The sequence below is a fragment of the Leptinotarsa decemlineata genome, unplaced genomic scaffold (assembly GCF_025532065.1).
Source record: "Leptinotarsa decemlineata unplaced genomic scaffold, Ldec_3_MD MMD2_tig00000199_RagTag_RagTag, whole genome shotgun sequence".
Taxonomy (NCBI): Eukaryota; Metazoa; Arthropoda; class Insecta; order Coleoptera; family Chrysomelidae; genus Leptinotarsa; species Leptinotarsa decemlineata.
This window is the reverse complement of record NW_027412544.1, coordinates 10,928,032-10,947,033: the sequence shown is the minus strand read 5'-3', so window position 1 is coordinate 10,947,033 and position 19,002 is coordinate 10,928,032. Positions and strand designations below refer to the sequence as shown.

The 19,002-nt window shown below is 34.8% G+C and overlaps 1 protein-coding gene across 1 annotated transcript in view; it reads left to right on the top strand.

Moving 5' to 3' along the window:
• Nucleotides 1-19,002, top strand: part of LOC111501953 (leucine-rich melanocyte differentiation-associated protein) — a 131,591-nt gene that overhangs the window by 40,414 nt on the left and 72,175 nt on the right. The gene's annotated exons all lie outside the window — the stretch shown is intronic.

The following is a 19,002-nucleotide window of genomic DNA, read 5'->3' as shown; positions in this document are numbered from 1 at the left end:
AGTAACAAATACAAATCTTGACAAAAGATAATGAGGAAAGAGAAAAATACATTACTCAGTTGAGAAAGCGGAATCAAGATTTCGAAGACGATGTTTACGAGGCAGAATAGAGCTTCTCAATAGAAAGTCAAAGACAATGAACAACAATATCGGAACTCAATGAAGAAATTAGGAAACTAACAGAAACTATCAAGAATCTGAAAATAAAAAGCGAAGAGTACGAGTCGAAACTTATGGAAGCAGAATCCATTATATCAGAAATGGAGGAAACAAAAACAAATATGCTAACCACAATTGAAGTACTCACCGAAGAAAATAATATGCTCTCTACATAATTAAAAAAAATGAGAAATCACAAGGAGTTGATTGCATCCGATAGCAAAACACCTTCTCAGCAAGGAAAGAAATATGGCGATAGGATAAATTATGAACAAAGAAGGAAATTCATCGGTAAGAAAAGAACCAGATCTGGAGATAACTTGAGAACGAACCAAAAAGAATCAAAGACCAAGATTTTTATTGTGTCAGGACATCAAGGTAGGGACTTAGCCAAAGTAGTGTGTAGTGTAGGTGACAGATGTACGGTTCAATCTATATTGAAGCCGAACGCTAATGACAATATACTGATTGAAACTGCTTTGATTAAAAGCAAGGACTTTGGTAATAACGATATTGTTATTCTCTGGCCTAACCGATGCAACAAAGAATTCATTACCGATTTTTTGTTGAAAATTAAGCATAATCAACCTTTCATTATCACAGAACCTTATAGATATGACTACAAACAAAATAATGAATATATTTATAGGAAGAATCTGGAACTTTTAAAAAAATATATACTCTGGGATTAAATCGGTGCATCGAATGCAATACTGTTATTTATAGAAGCTGTTATAAATTCATGAACCAGAACATGTAAGGGAAAATTCATCCAATGCAAAATCACTTGACACGGAGGATAACTCCAATATAAAAATATTATATTGGAATGTACAGTGTATATCAAACAAAATTAATTTGATTGAGCAATTGATGAATGACATGAAGGCAACCTTTCTCTGTCTCAGTGAACATTGGGCAGATAAAAAGCAATACATCGAAATTGGAGGCTATCAAGTGGTTAGTAAATTCTGTAGAAGTACCCATAAGCATGGAGGAACGGCTATTCTCGTAAAAAATGAGGTTTTAGACAATGTCAAAATTTAGACTACATATGAAACCTATCAATCGAGTTGACATTTGAATGTTCTGCCATTTCATTTGGCAAGGACACTGCCATAATATGTTTATATAGATCACCAAACAATATTGTCGACTTATTCCTTGTGCAACTATCCTCTCTATTGAACATAGTTACGGACAAGTTTGAAAATATGTTTATATGTGGTGACTTCAATATCGACAGTTTAACGAAAAATGTTAATACATTTATGCTGTACGACATAGACGAATCTTATGGATTGATATCTCTTTTTGACGAACCAACAAGAATTGGAACTTTAGGCAAGCATGAAACTGTTAGTAGTATAAATTATGTTTTGACAAACACTTGTAGGACTAGTATTTTTCTTGATAATTTTGATCTAGGTATATCAGATCATTATTCACAAATGGTTACCTGAACAAAAGACGTAAACAATTCGTCTACAAAGGCTATCAAATCTGAGAAAAACGTGAATTTCGAAAACTTAATGAACTCTCCAAAGCTGAATTTAAGTCGCTTCTCAAGGGTAATATGGAATTCCTCAATAAATTTGCATATGTCAACTTTGCCAATATAAACGAAGCATTTGGTAGTTTTTGGGAACATTTTCAGTGGTGCTTTGAGACAGCCTTCCCCAAAGTTTCAAAATATAAATGCTAAAAGCAGATCAATGAAAAAATTAATCTTTCTTCATCATTGAGGCGCAAAATTGATGACCTCAAGTACTTGAATCATTTGGGGAAACACGAGAACTCTGAAATTTGTAACAATGCATATAAAATAAATAAGAAAGCTGTTGAAAATGAGATTCGTCAGGAAAAAATCAATCATTTTATGAAAAAAGTCAATGAATCCAGCAACAAAAGTGAAACACTTTGGCATATCATTAAACAGCCCTCTACAATTATTGAAAGCAAAAGTATTTCTATAAATCATGATAATAATTTAATTACTGATGAACTAAAAGTCACAGAAACATTCGGAGAATATTTCTCGAATATTATAGATAAAAAAATTAAAATCCATTTCAAAGGAGGTCATCTAGGGATGGGAACTTCAATGCCAAGTGTCAACACAACAATGTTTTTCTTACCAGCCACAGGGGTAGACGTAAAACATATGGTGGAATCGCTACCTAATAAAAAAGTAAAGGATATGATGAGGTTTCTATCGAACTTGTCAAAGAATGTATTGATATTAATTGTGAACCAATTGCGCACCTAATAAACTTATGTATTTCTTTTGAAGACTATCTGATCTTCCAAGTGCCAATATGATTTTCAAAAACATCATTCAACGGAAACAGCAACACTCAAATTGTTTCAACAAATCCATGTTTCAATCAATGATAAAAAAGTCGGTGTGGGACTTTTTTTCGACTTAAGTAGAGCTTTCGATACTCTAAGTATTGAAATAATTTCTAAAAAACTCTTCAACATTGGTATCAGGGGCAATATCAATAGGCTCTTCGTGTCCATCTTAAATAATCGATATTTCAAAGTGAAACAGAATAATACATTATCCGACGAGTATACTGTTACAACAGGAACACTACAGGGTAGTATTCTTGGTCCACTGATATTTTTACTGTATGTCAATGATCTTCCTGATAACATAAGTTATGGTAATGTGTACCTTTATGCAGATGATACGTCTATCATCTTATCGAGCTAAACACCAGATTAAATGAATACCCAAGTCAACAATGTACTGCAAGAGTTCAGTGAGTGGTGTTTTGAAAACAGATTGATTGTCAATAAGACTGTTTGTATTGAATTTGCATATTCTCCTCGAAGTCTACATAACTTCACCTTCAATTTTCTCAACGAATCTCTGAGATCAACAATTTGTACAAAGTTTTCAGGAACAATGATTGATTCCCTTTTCACATGGAGAGAACACATAGAGTTCACATCTAAGAAACTGAACCAATCCTATTACCTGATAAAATCACTGGAAAGTAAACTAGATATCAAATCTCTACTAACGGTTTATTACGCAAAATGTCACTCCATAGTATGTTGCAACATTGCTGTCTGGGGATTAGCCGCTGAAATTGACAGAATATTCGTAAAACAAAAGGCACTGCTACGATTAATTTTTAACCTTGATTACAGAATGTCGTGTAGAGGAATATTTCAAGAGAATAAAATATTAACTGTGGCAAGCATGTTTGTTTTAAAACTGATGACATATATCCATGAAAATAAAAGACACTTCAACCTACAATCGGAAGTACATATATATAGTACTAGAAAATACTATATGCTCACAACTCGAAAACACCTCTATACAAAATATGAAAAGTCTCCTGTGTTTGTTGAAACGTGTATTTATAATAAATTGTCAAACAGTGTAAAGACACTGCCACCAATTGCTTTCAAACAAAAATTAAAGTCATTTTTATCTACAAATTGCTTTTATACACTTGACGAATTTTTACTTGAAGTTGTAAATATTTAATATTTTTTACAATATTTTTTATTTTATTATATTTATTATGTACTATATATATATATATATATATATATATATATATATATATATATATATATACAGGGTGTCCCTGGACTTCCTCTTTTCCTCTCGGGAATGTATAGATGGGGTCAAAATATCACCAGTACTTCATATAACTTTTTTTCCTAAAAATCTTCGTAACCAAGTTACGGGCCCTCGAAGTTACAAAATGAAAAATGTTTTTCTTTGATAACTTTTCGAGTGGATATTCAAAATCATCCAAATTTTGGTAATTGACTAAACAAATGAATTCCTTCGATGAGCTTTCATGCAGGAGTCAGTTGTTTTGCTACAAAGTCAGGAACGGACTACCCCCGATGGTTCACACCCCAAAACTTTGAAATGACAGATATTTTTCAATATTTTTCAACAAATTAAGGTTACTTGGACAATTTTATGAATAAAAGTACTCGTGTGGAAAGTCGATCGGAGCAACGAGTCTTGATAAAAATGTAGTTTCACTCGACGACATCAAACCCGCTCGTCCACCATTATTTGAAATGAATAATTATCAAAGCAGAAATAATAATGATAACGTTAATTCAACAACATTTATTCTGAGATGTCTACCATTATTCGAAAATATTAGTTTTTAAGGAAAATGGAAATGATAGGTAAAATGTTCATAACGAATTTTTATAATGCAAACACGTTTAACTAACGAAACTCAAGAGCCTCAAGAGCAAACAGAAATGAAAAATCCGCTACAGAAACTGCTCGATATGACCACCTTCTCTCTCTATACATTTTCTTAGTCTGCGAAGACACCCTCTCTGTACTTGAAATAGCACTCCAGGGTCGTTTCGTATGGCTTCACAATGTAATGTTATTCTATTCAACAATGCATCTCTTGTGTGAATAGGTGTAGCGTAAACAAGGCTTTTTAGATGCCCCCACAGAAAGAAATCCAATAGATTTAAATCCGGAGACCGCGATGGCCATGAATATGGCCCACCTCTACCAATCCATCTATTGTGGAAAATATGGTTCAGATGGTCACGCACAATCAAACTAAAATGAGGAGAAGCACCATCATGCATAAACCACATATCTCTTCGGGTTTGCAATGGAACATGTTCCAAAAGTCCATTCAAATCGTTCTGAATGAACTCCAAATAACGTTCTCCATTCAATCGGTCCTGTAGAACGAATGGTCCTATAAGATGGTTTCCTATGATACCAGCCCAAACATTCACGTTGAATTTCCGTTGGTGTTTGGTTTGCAATATCCCATGGGGATTTTCTTCGGCCCATATATGGAGATTATGAGAGTTGATAACTCCATCTCTACTGAAACCTGCTTCATCAGTGAATAAAACTCGATTAATAAAAGTCATATCCTCTCTTTGCCTATCCATGAACCAATTGGCATATTCCAGTCGTGCTGGAAAATCTTGAGGTGTCATGGCATGTACCTTCTGGATGTGAAATGGGTGGAGCAGTTGTTCCCTAATTATTCTATGAATAGTGGACTTGGATGTATGGAACTGTTCTGATAGATTTCTGATGCTCATTGAAGGATCATCAGCGACGGCTTCCAAAATATTTTCCTCCAATACAACGGTACGTACAGTCCTAGGAGCGCCATCACCACCTCGTTTTGGCAAAACTGTACCTACAATAATATCGAAATAAAACAACGTGCTCAAATTAATTATCAATCATTACATACCTGTCTCCCTCAAGCTTGTTGAAAAATATTGAAAAATATCTGTCATTTCAAAGTTTTGGGGTGTGGACCATCGGAGGTAGTCCGTTCCTGACTTTGTAGCAAAACAACTGACTCCTTCATGAAAGTTCGTCGACGGAATTCATTTGTTTAGTCAATTACCAAAATTTGGATGATTTTAAATATTCACTTGAAAAGTTATCAAAGAAAAACATTTTTCATTTTGTAACTTCGAGGGCCCGTAACTTGGTTACGAAGACTTTTAGGAAAAAAAGTTATATGAAGTACTGGTGATATTTTGACCCCATCTATACATTCCCGAGAGGAAAAGAGGAAGTCCAGGGACACCCTGTATATTTCTCATAACCAGTTAAGAAATACGTTTTCGTTACAACCAACTTTTTTCTTGGACCTACAGAAATTTCATTTGAGTGAAAGATAAATCAAAATGACTGAGAGACCCTGTTAATCCATTTTACCATATATATATATATGATGTGTTGTTTTTCCGGGTGTTCATCCGTTGTGTACTATTCGAAAAGCAAGTCCTCATCAACAAAAGGGATGACTCACTAAACATCCCAAGGATTTGGAAAACAATAATTAAAAACAACCACCAAAGCCAACCACAAATTGATAATGAACCATCGCAGGTAGGAGGACCGCCAGAAGCCATTAACAACCCTCAGGTAGAAAAACAGGTAGGAGAACTACCAAAAGCCATCAACAACACTCAGGTAGAAAAACAGGTAACAAATCCATACAACTTACGCAAGCGAAACCATATAAAAACACCACAAGAAGAACCTGAAATGAGTTACACCTCTCGAAGCGAAGCAGTAACTCTTCTTGATAATGCCATCTGAGATGATGGCGAAACGTCGACTATCGAATAGTACACAACGGATGAACACCCGGAAAAACAACACATCATATTCTACCATCCGTGAAAACCTACATTGTAATATATATATATATATATATATATTACAATGTTTATGTTTCACTTGCGTTTACGCAGCTACTTTTATCAAGTACTTTTCTGGTTTTTCACAATTTGTCCTCAATGGAGGACCGCCTGCCCGGTACAAAAAATTAATAGATAAGCACTTTCTTGATATATATATATATATATATATATATATATATATATATATATATATATATATATATATATATATATATATATATATATATATATAGATTAGACAGATTAGATCTGTCTTCTTACAGTGTATGTGAGGTTAGGCGGCAGGATGATTGAAATGTAGACACAACATATATACCTAGGTGTAGATACAAAAAAATAACCTCAGGAAAGTAGAGACAAACGAAAATAATTCGAATCATTGATGTTATATCATTTTTTGAGAAAAGGAAAACCACCTGTTGTTCCTTGAAGAGGACCATATGGAAATGTGTCATGCATCACACATATATTCCATTGTGGTCACTTATTTATTGAATAGAGACATTGTGACAGTACATGGAAATGGAAATGAAACTAGGTATAAAATAGCTTCTTCAAGAATATAGCGAAACATGTTTTCGTAAACTGTTTCGTTAAGTCATTAATTATCGAACAATTCCATCACACATATTTCCACAAATATGTTCTATTCAATTGTTAGATTATACATTGTTTTCATTTTTCCAACTTCCATTATTGCCTGTAATAAACGACAAAAAACCTAGAAGATGACTAAGAGTGGCAATTTATAAAATTCTCAGGGCTGAAATAGCAGTGTAAATGAATAAAATGTTTTCACGGTATAGGTATATAACGGGCTAGTATTCGTGAAAATATATTATTAAACGTATATTTTTTGAAGATAATATTACGGATGATCTGTACTTCCAACGTGTTTGAAGAGAGTATCGATTCCTAATAACTCCCGAGCTGGAAGGTTGATTCCACAGATGATCACTTCTCATATTTTCAGCGACTTCAATGCCTTTTTTTTCCGCTCGACAGTAGTTGAATTGAAGACTATGGGAGTATGTAAAAGACCATATTTGTAAATTAACAGTCCAATTTTGAGAAATGTCCAGTACAAAGGTTCTTATGCTATTTAGTGCACAAATAATAATATTTTGAACCCTTTGTTACAGAAATATAGATTTCCACGTAACACAATTCGCAATTTTCTGCTGACGCAATTTTCGGCGTATTTCATCGATTTCATCATAATAGGACTCTGCTGATGGTTTGGCCCGGTTGCAATCACACCAGCCGCTGACTGACCAAGGACCGCTTTGGTTGCGCAAAAGCAAAGAGAATAGACCTCGAACCGTATTTTTTTTTGTCGATCGTTTTTGAAGAGGACCATATGGAAATGTGTCATGCATCACACATATATTCCATTGTGGTCACTTATTTATTGAATAGAGACATTGTGACAGTACATGGAAATGGAAATGAAACTAGGTATAAAATAGCTTCTTCAAGAATATAGCGAAACATGTTTTCGTAAACTGTTTCGTTAAGTCATTAATTATCGAACAATTCCATCACATATATTTCCACAAATATGTTCTATTCAATTGTTAGATTATACATTGTTTTCATCTTTCCAACTTCCATTATTGCCTGTAATAAACGACAAAAAATCTAGAAGATGACTAAGAGTGGCAATTTATAAAATTCTCAGGGCTGAAATAGCAGTGTAAATGAATAAAATGTTTTCACGGTATAGGTATATAACGGGCTAGTATTCGTGAAAATATATTATTAAACGTATATTTTTTGAAGATAATATTACGGATGATCTGTACTTCCAACGTGTTTGAGGAGAGTATCGATTCCTAATAACTCCCGAGCTGGAAGGTTGATTCCACAGATGATCACTTCTCATATTTTCAGCGACTTCAATGCCTTTTTTTCCGCTCGACAGTAGTTGAATTGAAGACTATGGGAGTATGTAAAAGACCATATTTGTAAATTAACAGTCCAATTTTGAGAAATGTCCAGTACAAAGGTTCTTATGCTATTTAGTGCACAAATAATAATATTTTGAACCCTTTGTTACAGAAATATAGATTTCCACGTAACACAATTCGCAATTTTCTGCTGACGCAATTTTCGGCGTATTTCATCGATTTCATCATAATAGGACTCTGCTGATGGTTTGGCCCGGTTGCAATCACACCAGCCGCTGACCAAGGACCGCTTTGGTTGCGCAAAAGCAAAGAGAATAGACCTCGAACCGTATTTTTTTTTGTCGATCGTTCAAATCATGGGGCATCCACGTTTCGAGCTTTTTGACCTTTCCAATACGTTTTAAACAATCAAAAACCGCACACCGTTTGTGATGGGTCAGTCATCACCAGGTCTCCCAATCCTTGTCCTGGATTACTGCAAGTCGACCACTTCGGGGCTTATCTCCAGAACGAAATTTCGCAAACCAACGTTTATTAACACTGTCATTGCCAAATACCTGCTTGAATTTTTGGGCTGTTTTGACATACAAAACACAAATAATCCCAAATATATTTTTGGAGATCATGAACTTCTCCAAGATTTTGTAGAAGACGATTTAAAAATGGAAAAAAAAAACCAAGAGCAACAGCTATCATCACGAAACCAACAGCTATCATCACGAAACCAACAGCTACAACCATGACCGCAATATCCAAAACAACTTTCTTTAAATGCTTCCTTGAGCTTTCTGAAAATATGAATGAAATCGGCTCAGAATTCAACCTTCAAACGGTTTTAAAATCTGAAATTATCTAAGATCATCAATTCAAATCAACGAACTAGGAACAAAACTAATCAAAAAATTGTATCAACCGTGTTTCGTGGGTATGTGAATAAACATATACGCCTCTTGAAATAAGTTAATCTGAACACCAGAATAATATAAAGGTCCGAGATATAATAAAATGCAGAATATAGGATCATATTTTGACAAACTTCTACTGACAGCACCCAATGAAATGAAACAAATCTGAAACAATCGGCCCGTAAAATATCGAAATGAACTGAGGATGGGGCATCATGCTCCACAAAATCCAATCAAATATGGCTACCCTGAGAAAACATTATAAAGAGTATTCCTTCTTCAAATAATTTGAATTCTTTTTCATATATTCCTTGTGATATTTTTCAGAACGACACTTGTTTAAGTGTTCTAAAAATGTTGACATACAAATTTATATCTTCAAAATGTCATTCAAATTCGTAGCAGCGTTATTAATTCGTCAAAGAATTGAATTGGCAAAGAAATACAGAGAGTACATTGAATATTTCCGGAAACTTTTGAAATAATTTCAAATGCGCTAGAATGAAACTATTCAGGGTGTAGAATGAAAATCATATTGTCGCGTTTATTAGCATAAATAATTTCAATTTGAATCAATTTTGAACGGGTCAACTCAAAAAATTGAAATTTGGAATAATGAAAGTAATGCATGAATACTTTATTTTGAAGTGAAATTGACAGATGAAACTTTCAAGATGGCGACTGGGCGCCATCTGGGAAAAAAATAAATGGAAAGGGGGGTCTTGTGACACATCTTTTTGAAACTCCTGACAAATGCTTCGCAACCCTAGAATATAATGTCGAAATCTTCAACTGCTACAAAATTGCGGAACTTTTAATAATTTTCTGAATACATTGACATTTAACTACATGATATGAGGTAACAAGATTGGGGTCAGTTCAGAAGATGCTCGAAATGATTGCCTTGAACATCTTGACATATGAATAGTCTATTCGATATTTCACGCCGAATATTTTCGAGCACAGTAACGTCAATATCTCTACAAATATTCATTATTTTCTGTCGTATATCCAATATTGAGGCAGGTTCAGTTTTGTACACCTTTTGCTTCAAATAGTCCCATAAAAAAAGTCCAAAGGTGTCAAATTTGGCAAGCGAGCTGGCCATTCTATAGGAACTCGACGGCCAATCCAACGACCGGGAAAAGTAATATCCAAATATTTTCTCACTTGTCTGGAATAATGTGGTGGTGCTCTATCTTGTTGGAATACAATATCCATATCGAATTTATTAGAATTCACTTCGACAGTAGTTTCCAGCATATTCAAATACAGTTCCCCTGTTCAAATTTGATCAATAAATAGAGGAGAGCTTGACAAGGAAATTCACCGGTAACGATATCATCCATATAGACATCAGTCTCTAACACACGAGAAGCTGGGGGGTATACTGACTTTTACTCTTTGCTTAATTGCAGCAGAGTTTGGATGGCTTGAAAGGGGGAGGGTTTTATTCCATAAACAACGATTATTAATCTGAAATCTTGGATAGGTTTCACGGGAGAAAATCGCCATAAAATTCTCTGATAGTTCATATGTCTCCGTGAAATCAGAATCTGACGATACATCTGTTTGATGTCTGCGGTGCACTATAGAGGGTAGTCGAAACCTCAAAAGGATGGAGACTATATCTCTTTGGAGCTTAAGTCCTGTCATGAGGATATCATTCAGGGAAATATTATTTTGAGCCGAGGCAGATGCATCAAACACTACTCTCAACTTATTTGTTGAGCTCTCGGGTTTCATCACGCACAAGTGAGGAATGTAATGAGATGGGAGAGAAAGCTGATCGTCGGTTACGGGTTCCATACGACCAGAAGAGAGGTAGTCTCTCATAAACTCGTTATATTGAGAAAGCTATGGAGGGTGTTTTGAGCAGACGACGTTCTGTTGATAGAAAACGCCTCATAGCATTTTGAAAAGGTAACTCAACGATTAAGCGATCCGTTTCTGTACGGGAAAAAGTAGTCTGAAAATGATTCTCTGCTAGAATATCCTCTGAAGATGAAGTTGGGGCAGTTGGTACCTGTTCAATTCCCCAAAACTTCTTGATAGTGCTTTCTAAGGAGTTTTCGAAATGCGTTGAAAAGGTATTGTAGATGGTAGTGGAAGAGTGACAATAATCGATTTTACCCATAATTACCCAACCGAATTTTGTCTCCAGAGTCATCGGTTCGTGAATTGATGTACTCATAGACGCGCCTGTAAGAATGTATTCGGATATGTCTGCACCCAATAGCATATCCACTGGTCCTGATATGTTGAAGTCTGGGTCAGCTAATTCTAAATCAGAGAACCGAGTAAAGCAATTTTTCGGAATATCTATATTCGGCATATTTGAACAAAGTTAGGTAATATAACACAATCGAGAACAACTTTTGGTTCATCACTTAATAGAGACTTTATTATACATATAACCCTATTGTAGGATTGTGTGTTTACTTTGCCAATACCATTAATAGAAATTACCGTTTTTTTGTGTGGGAGACCTAATCTATTAGCACACTTTCTAGTTATGCAATTAGACTGACTAGCACTGTCCAGAACTACTCTAATTGTATGAAAATTACCAAACTTATCTTGGATATCAATCAGAGCTGTTGATAACAAAACCATGGAGTTAAAATTTGAAAACAAGTTGGTTGAGGAATTCTTAGCTGAATTGGATTGAATTGAGTTGCTGCTATAATCGTCTAAGAGGGGGGAAGTAATTTGAGGTTGAGAAATGGGATTCAGATTTTTTCCTATATGGAGCATAGTGTGGTGCTTGCACAACGTGCCATGGAGTTACATTGCCAAGAACCATGCCGAGTGCCAAGGCAATTTGTACACCATTTATTATTTTTTGTCAAAGTGAATCTGACTTTAGGCGCCTTCGAAATGAATGCCGGACAGTTATAAATATTATGACCATTGTGGCACAACTGACACAATGATTTATAATACGAATCGATTACGAATGAGGAGACTCTCTGTATTGATTGATTAACTGGGAATGAAGTTTTGAGTTTTGAGGAGTCAACTCTTTTTGCTGAACTGTTATTGGAGAAATGAGCATTGTCAAGAGCAACGCACTGTTTATTCAAAAATTCAACCAGAGTTGGATAATACTTGTCACTTGCCAAATTTTAACCATGCTCGAGTTCAAACCTTGTGACTACCGCAGAGTCCAGTCTATCGAAAAGCATTTGAAAGAGAATGAAATTCCATTTTTCCACCGGGAAACCTTGATTTTCTAATACTGCAATGTTCTCCTCAAATATATTCAAAAGGGAGATCAATGCTTGAGAGTTATCGAAACTAGTGAGTTTTTTTGTATGCTGAATTGCATGCCAATGAGATGAAGCTATCAATCTTTTATCAGAGTGTTTTTTATCTAACGCATCATACGCAACAATATAATTCTGTGACGTAGGAGGGTTGCATCTTGCTATCTTTAAAGTATTCTTCAAGCAGCTCAACAAATAATTGAATTTTTCAACGTTCCTAAGAGAATCGTTATTATGGATGAGGGAATCAAACATATCTTTGAAAGTTTGCCAAGTTCTGAGATCCTCAAATTTGGGAAGGTCAATCCTTGACAATTTCACATTTGGTTTGCTAGAGTGATCTGAACTCGTAGAGGCGTCTAAATTAGTCGAGTCTTCAAAGAGTTGAGTGTGTATCGCCTGACAGTCAAAAAAATTATTTTGAAAATGTTTAAGAACTTGATTTTGAGAATCTATATCCCCATCTTCTTGAGTACTAACCATACAAATAATTTCACTATATAATTTTTTGAATGCTTCATAACAATTATCCATGATTTTAGCACGGCATTTGAAATTGTTTTGATAAGACTTATCAACGAGAGCAAGATCAGTAGTCCTTTTCAGTTCTTCCAATTTTATTATTTTTGTATCGCGTTGAACGGTCAGCTGTTTCAATTCTTGCTTTCTGACAGTCAAATCTGATGTTGCTTGTAATAGTTTGTGTCCCTCGGAAGCAAACGTGAGATATATATTCTTATATGCATTGAAACATAGTCTCTGTGTTTCAATATTCAAATGCATTCGAATCTTATTCACTGGTATCTCTTTTTTGCATTGTTCACCATCGCTATTGGAATCACTACACTAGAAAAAGGCTGCGTCGTTATCACACCCGTTATTACTATTAGTGCTTGTCCAAGGACGCCACATTTCAAACAGATAACAAAAATTTCCACTGATTATAACTGCACCAATATTGAATTTCAACACTCAAATCGCGATCAGTTCCTGAACTGAACACGGTGGCGATAAGCATCACCACATTCCCCGATTTCTATTCGTCTAACATGATTTCAAATTCAATTTTATGACTCTTCAGCCAATCATAAAACTCGGTTAGTAAAAATAATTCAATACAAACCGCCAATTCTACACCCACGTGGACTAGTTAGCAGCCGGTTAATTTCTATGTATTGTTTTTTTTTTACTTTAAGAGTGCCGCCAATTTTAGGAGTGCACAATATCGTTTACTTCGACTATACAATCGAAACTGATTGTGAACAACAAAGTTACACACGCACACGCAGATGTTGCTTTGAAATCTTGGGGGGAGAGGCTAAGATAGCCCGAAGTCGTGTTATGGGCCCAAGCAAGGTCAGAATCTATTTCGAAATAAGTGTTCAAAAAAACGTTATAGTGGCAATACTCTAGTATTTTAAATCTTCATTGCATCATCTGACATTCTTTCCACCGCTACACAAGCAGCTGATTGATGTTTTCGTACTGTTAAAATATAAAAGACACTGAAAGACACTATCACACAAAAATAAGGAAACGACTGATTTATACAACGGCACTTTTATTAATCCGTCCTCGGTAATTTTCTGTGCCTTGGTCAGATCTTCACTTTTGTGACCTGATAGCGAAAATCAACGGCAGTAAGTGGTTCAAATAAAAACCCGTTCTAGGTTGGACAACAACTACATCATCCTCTTTTTTTTTCAGCAGAATGCTTGGCCAGAGCCTTCTGCTGTGATTCTCTCGAAGCAATTTGATTCGCAGTACTCCATAGGTTACCTTTTAAGTCGTCCTGCCTGACCACCAACAACATATTGAATTCCAACTTGAACGACTTTTTGTTTTTTCAAAATGAAGCATCATTCAGAAACCTATGGAACGCCATTTTACTTTTTATCGTCACGAATATTCATTCCTCAATTTATTCACCTAACAATTTATTTGTTTGAATTTAATTGATTCATGCATTTGTTCGATACATTATAAACGATTGTTGGCAATATTTGGGCTATTTCAAATGGTTATGTTACATGAATAAAATTGTTATTGGAATAAAAAAGACTAAAGAAATAACTTGGAGTTTTTATTGATTCCGAAGAAAAATATTGTTTCAGAGTATTGGAAAATGGAACGCCAATTTACTATATATTATGCTGAAAAATAATCTATATACATATAGTTCAACTCAACAATGAACAAACATTTATTTTCAACAGTCAATGGAATGTATTATTCGAGTAAATTCAACAAACTTTTCAATTTCGCATATAATTTTAATCTTTTAATGAAATGTTAGTTATTTATATGACTGTTGAATTATAATGAAACTTCAAATTCACTTTCTGAAAGTAAGTTTGGGAATAAAATTTCATTGATTATATCTGAATGACTGTCAAAGTTTTCCCATGAAACATTGTTGGTAATAAAAACAGACTTTCGTTTGTCTGAAAATATAGCAAATCAACTTCCCATACTAAATATTTTTCTATGAATAATAAAAATTGTTATATTTCAATTTTATTGAAAGTGTTGAATATTTCCAACCTTCACTTTAATGCATTCAATTTAAAATGTGGTTACAACTTTTGTGCAAAACATTCTCAAGCAAGTATCATTTTATTTCATCAATATTTTTGAAAAGCTAATTTCTGACAAAGAATTAAATTTTTTGATGATTGAAAAAGGTTTGTTGTATTCGAAAGATACATTCAAAACGATTGTTGATAATTTTAATTCGGCACTGGTATCGAGCGGATTTATCAAGAACTTCAAGTGTTACATATGGCAACATGCTAGTTCATTTATAGTACGACAAAACGCTGTTCACCCATGGCGCCGAATAAAAATTGTAACCAATTCATGTATCACTGAAATTCAACAAACAAAATAATTTTCAAAGGAATAATTATAAAAAGTGAAACGGCATGGCACGCCGTTTTACTTTCTATCAGTATTTTGTGAAAATGAATTGTTTTGATTGTTGCATTTAGGTGACACATGAATTAAATTTATTGTTGATAATTTTTATTCGTCGCTGCGGTCGAACGGATTATTACCGTACTATGACCAATGCCGTACATATATGCAGTTATGTAGTTCCACGAAAATACGCCCGACGTCAGCGCCGAATAAAAATTATGAACAATCAATTTAATTCATGAATCAGTGAAATTCAATAAACAAAATAATCCAGCTCATTTCGAAGGAATATTAATAAAAAGTAAAACAGCGTGGCACGCCGTTTTACTTTCTATTGGTATTTTGTAAAAATGAATTGTTTTGATTGCTGCTTTCAGGTGATACATGAATTAAATTGATTGTTGATAATTTTTATTAGGCGCTGCGGTCAGACGGAATATTCTGTTATTATGACTAGACTATCATGTTGCCAGATTTAAAAATTCAGCTTCTGCAAGAATCCACTCGACGCTAGCGCCGAATTAAAATTATCAACAATCGTTTTAACTCATGTGACTATAATTATTAACAAACAATTTTATTCATGTTTCACAGAAATTGTAGTAAATTATTCGATAGTTACAAAAAAAGTATATATGACAAACATTTACTTCTAAAAATTTCAAACAATGGATCTATATTGTAACTGTTCGCAACTTTCCATCAAACAAATTAATTCATAACATTTTAAATCAAGTGTCATTTAAAATAGTACAAATTTTGCGAACAATCGTTTTTAATGTGTCGAACAAATGCACGAATCAATTAAATTCAAACAAATAAATTGTTGTTGAATAAATTTAGGAATGAATATTTGTGACAATAAAAAGTAAAACGGCGTTCTATGGAAACCTAACCTAGCACTCCAAAGGTTGCCTTTAAGGTCGTCCTGCACGACCATCACTTTTCAACTTTCTAAAAGATCGATTAAATCGTCTCTATCTCTCGCATTACTTTCGGTGTCACTACTATCAGTATCTTCGGTACAACTTCGGTAGGGTCTTAGGGTGTAAGCTGCTACCAACGTTCCAAAATATTTATATCCCCTCATACCCTTTATACTTCTCATTTTGTACCTATCATTGTCAAAGACATTGTCTATTTTGTAAGGGCCAAAAACCTTTTGTTCAACTTTTCATTGATACCCTTCTCGTTACATGAATTGCCGCCCCTTTTCCACAAAACTAAATCACCCTTTTTATATTTTCTGGGTGATTTTCTTTTACGATCATATCGGACTTTAATTTTTTTCGAAACACACTCAAGATGTTTACTGTCTTTTTTCCTCTTGTTGGTAAAGTCAGTGGAACATGAAGGTTTTTCTAGGTTATTAAGAAGATTTCCCTTATACCCGAATAAGAGTTCAAAGGGACTGTGTTGTGTGCTACTATCAATGGTATTGTTGATTCCCCAAATAATTTCAGGAATTTTGTCGTCCCAGTAACTATCTTCATCACTACACACGGTTTTCATTGCATCTAACAACGTTCTGTGAAATCTTTCAACCTGACCGTTGGCCCTAGGAGTGGCGGTTGCCGTTCGAATGTGTTTAATTTGCTTGCTGTCTACGAATTCTCTGAAATATCTGCTAGTGAATGCCATACCATTGTCAGAAATCATACGTTTTGGATATCCAAGAAATTATCCAACAATTTGCCGCATTTTTCTGATACACTCCGTTGAACCGAAAGTCCGAGATGGCCTTGCCACCACATATTTCGTAAATGACTCTACTACAGTTAAAATGTATGTAAAACTACTCCGACTCTTAGGAAATGGTCTGATATGATCGATGTGAACATGGGCATATTAGATTTCGAAATTGGATGTAGTTCACCTTCAGCTTTGCCATAGTTACCTTTGCCAAACCCACAATCTAGACTAGAATGTACATATTTGCTGATGAAACGCGACATTTTTGCAAACCAAAACTAATCTTTAATTAGTTTTAGACAACCCTCAGGACCTGGGTAACCTATTTCGTCATGATATTTTCGGAGTAATTGAAATCTTGCGAATTTTGGAATGACTAGTCTTTCTCCATAAAATGTTTTTTTATACAATCGATTATTTTTATATGAGAATTCCTTAGTCAAATTTTTGTCAGAGTTATTCATAATTTGTTCCACGATAATTTTTAAACTATCGTCCTGTAACTGAATAGCGAGAAATCAATCTTCAACAGTGATCTGTAAAATATTTACCGGGTTTCTACTGAGAGCATCAATATGCTTCATGTTAGCTCCTGCCTTGTGTTCAATTTCTAAATCGAAATCTTGTACCGACAACTACCATCTAGCAACTCGAGGCACTAGATCACGCTCTGAAAATGCATAACGGACAGCAGAACAGACGGTCACAATTTTAAAATGACACCCAATCCAATATATTCAAAAACGCTTCAGCGCTTCGACAACTGCGAGAGTTTCCAGCTCGTAGCTATGGTATACTTGTTCGGCGTAGGAAGCAACACGGCTGAAATAGGCAACAGATCTCAAGCGCTCGTCTTTTTGAACTTGTAGAAATATCCTACCCAAACCCTTCCAACTAGAGTCTGTTTGTATTTCTATTCTCAAATTAGGGTCATAAGGCAGCAAAATCGGTTTTGATGTCGAAAGGTTTTTGAGTTCAGAGAGAGCTGAAATTTGGGGTTGGCCCCATTCAAGTGGAGCGTTCTTTCTAGTTAATTTTGTGAGCGGTAGATGTACTTGATTTTTCAAAAATGAACATTTTCTCAGATTCAATGTGAATCCAGCTTCGCACAGAATTTTGAGGATCATTTTTAGTAAATCTAAACCTTTGTCAATGGAACTTGATGGAATCAGTAAATCATCCATGTAAACTAAAACTTGATGAAGACGTAAATTGCCTAAAGTATTATTTAAGGCCCTTTGAAATACAGACGGTGCATTGGCCAGGCCAAATGGCATTTTCAGATACTCATAGTGACCATCCGGGGCGACAAAAACTATTATCGGAATGCAGTTTGCAGCTACAGCTATTTGGTGAAACCCCTGGTTACAATGTAAGCTATAAAAATGAAACTTGTCTCCTAATAAATTCAATTGCTCCTCTATGTTTGGCATCGGGTAAGCATCTCTAATTGTAACTTTGTTTAAAGCCCTATAATCTACACATAACCGTAGATCGTTATTTTTCTTTTTAACTAATACTATAGGACTAGCAAAATCTGAATGTGACTTCCTGATTATCCCTGCTTCGAGCAACTCCTCAATTTTCCCTCTAACTACTTCTCTTTCTTTCAAGGGTAATAACATACAGGTTTAGACTCATCAATCAGTTTAATTTCAAGTTCACAACCCATAACGGATTCTAACTGTGCCGAACTGTCAGCAAAACAATGCTGCCACTCATTCAGAATACCCAATAACTTATTTTTTGACTCAGAATCGAATTTATTGTCAACATATACCTGATCTATTTTCAATTTTCTAGAAATAGACTTACCCTGGGCCTTCCCATAGTAGTGAAGTTGGTACATCTACATCCTCTGCCAATTAATTTACCCTCTTTCCAGACCATTTCCTCGTCACTCATGTTAGAAACCGGCACCATACAGCTTGGACCTCTAATTACAAT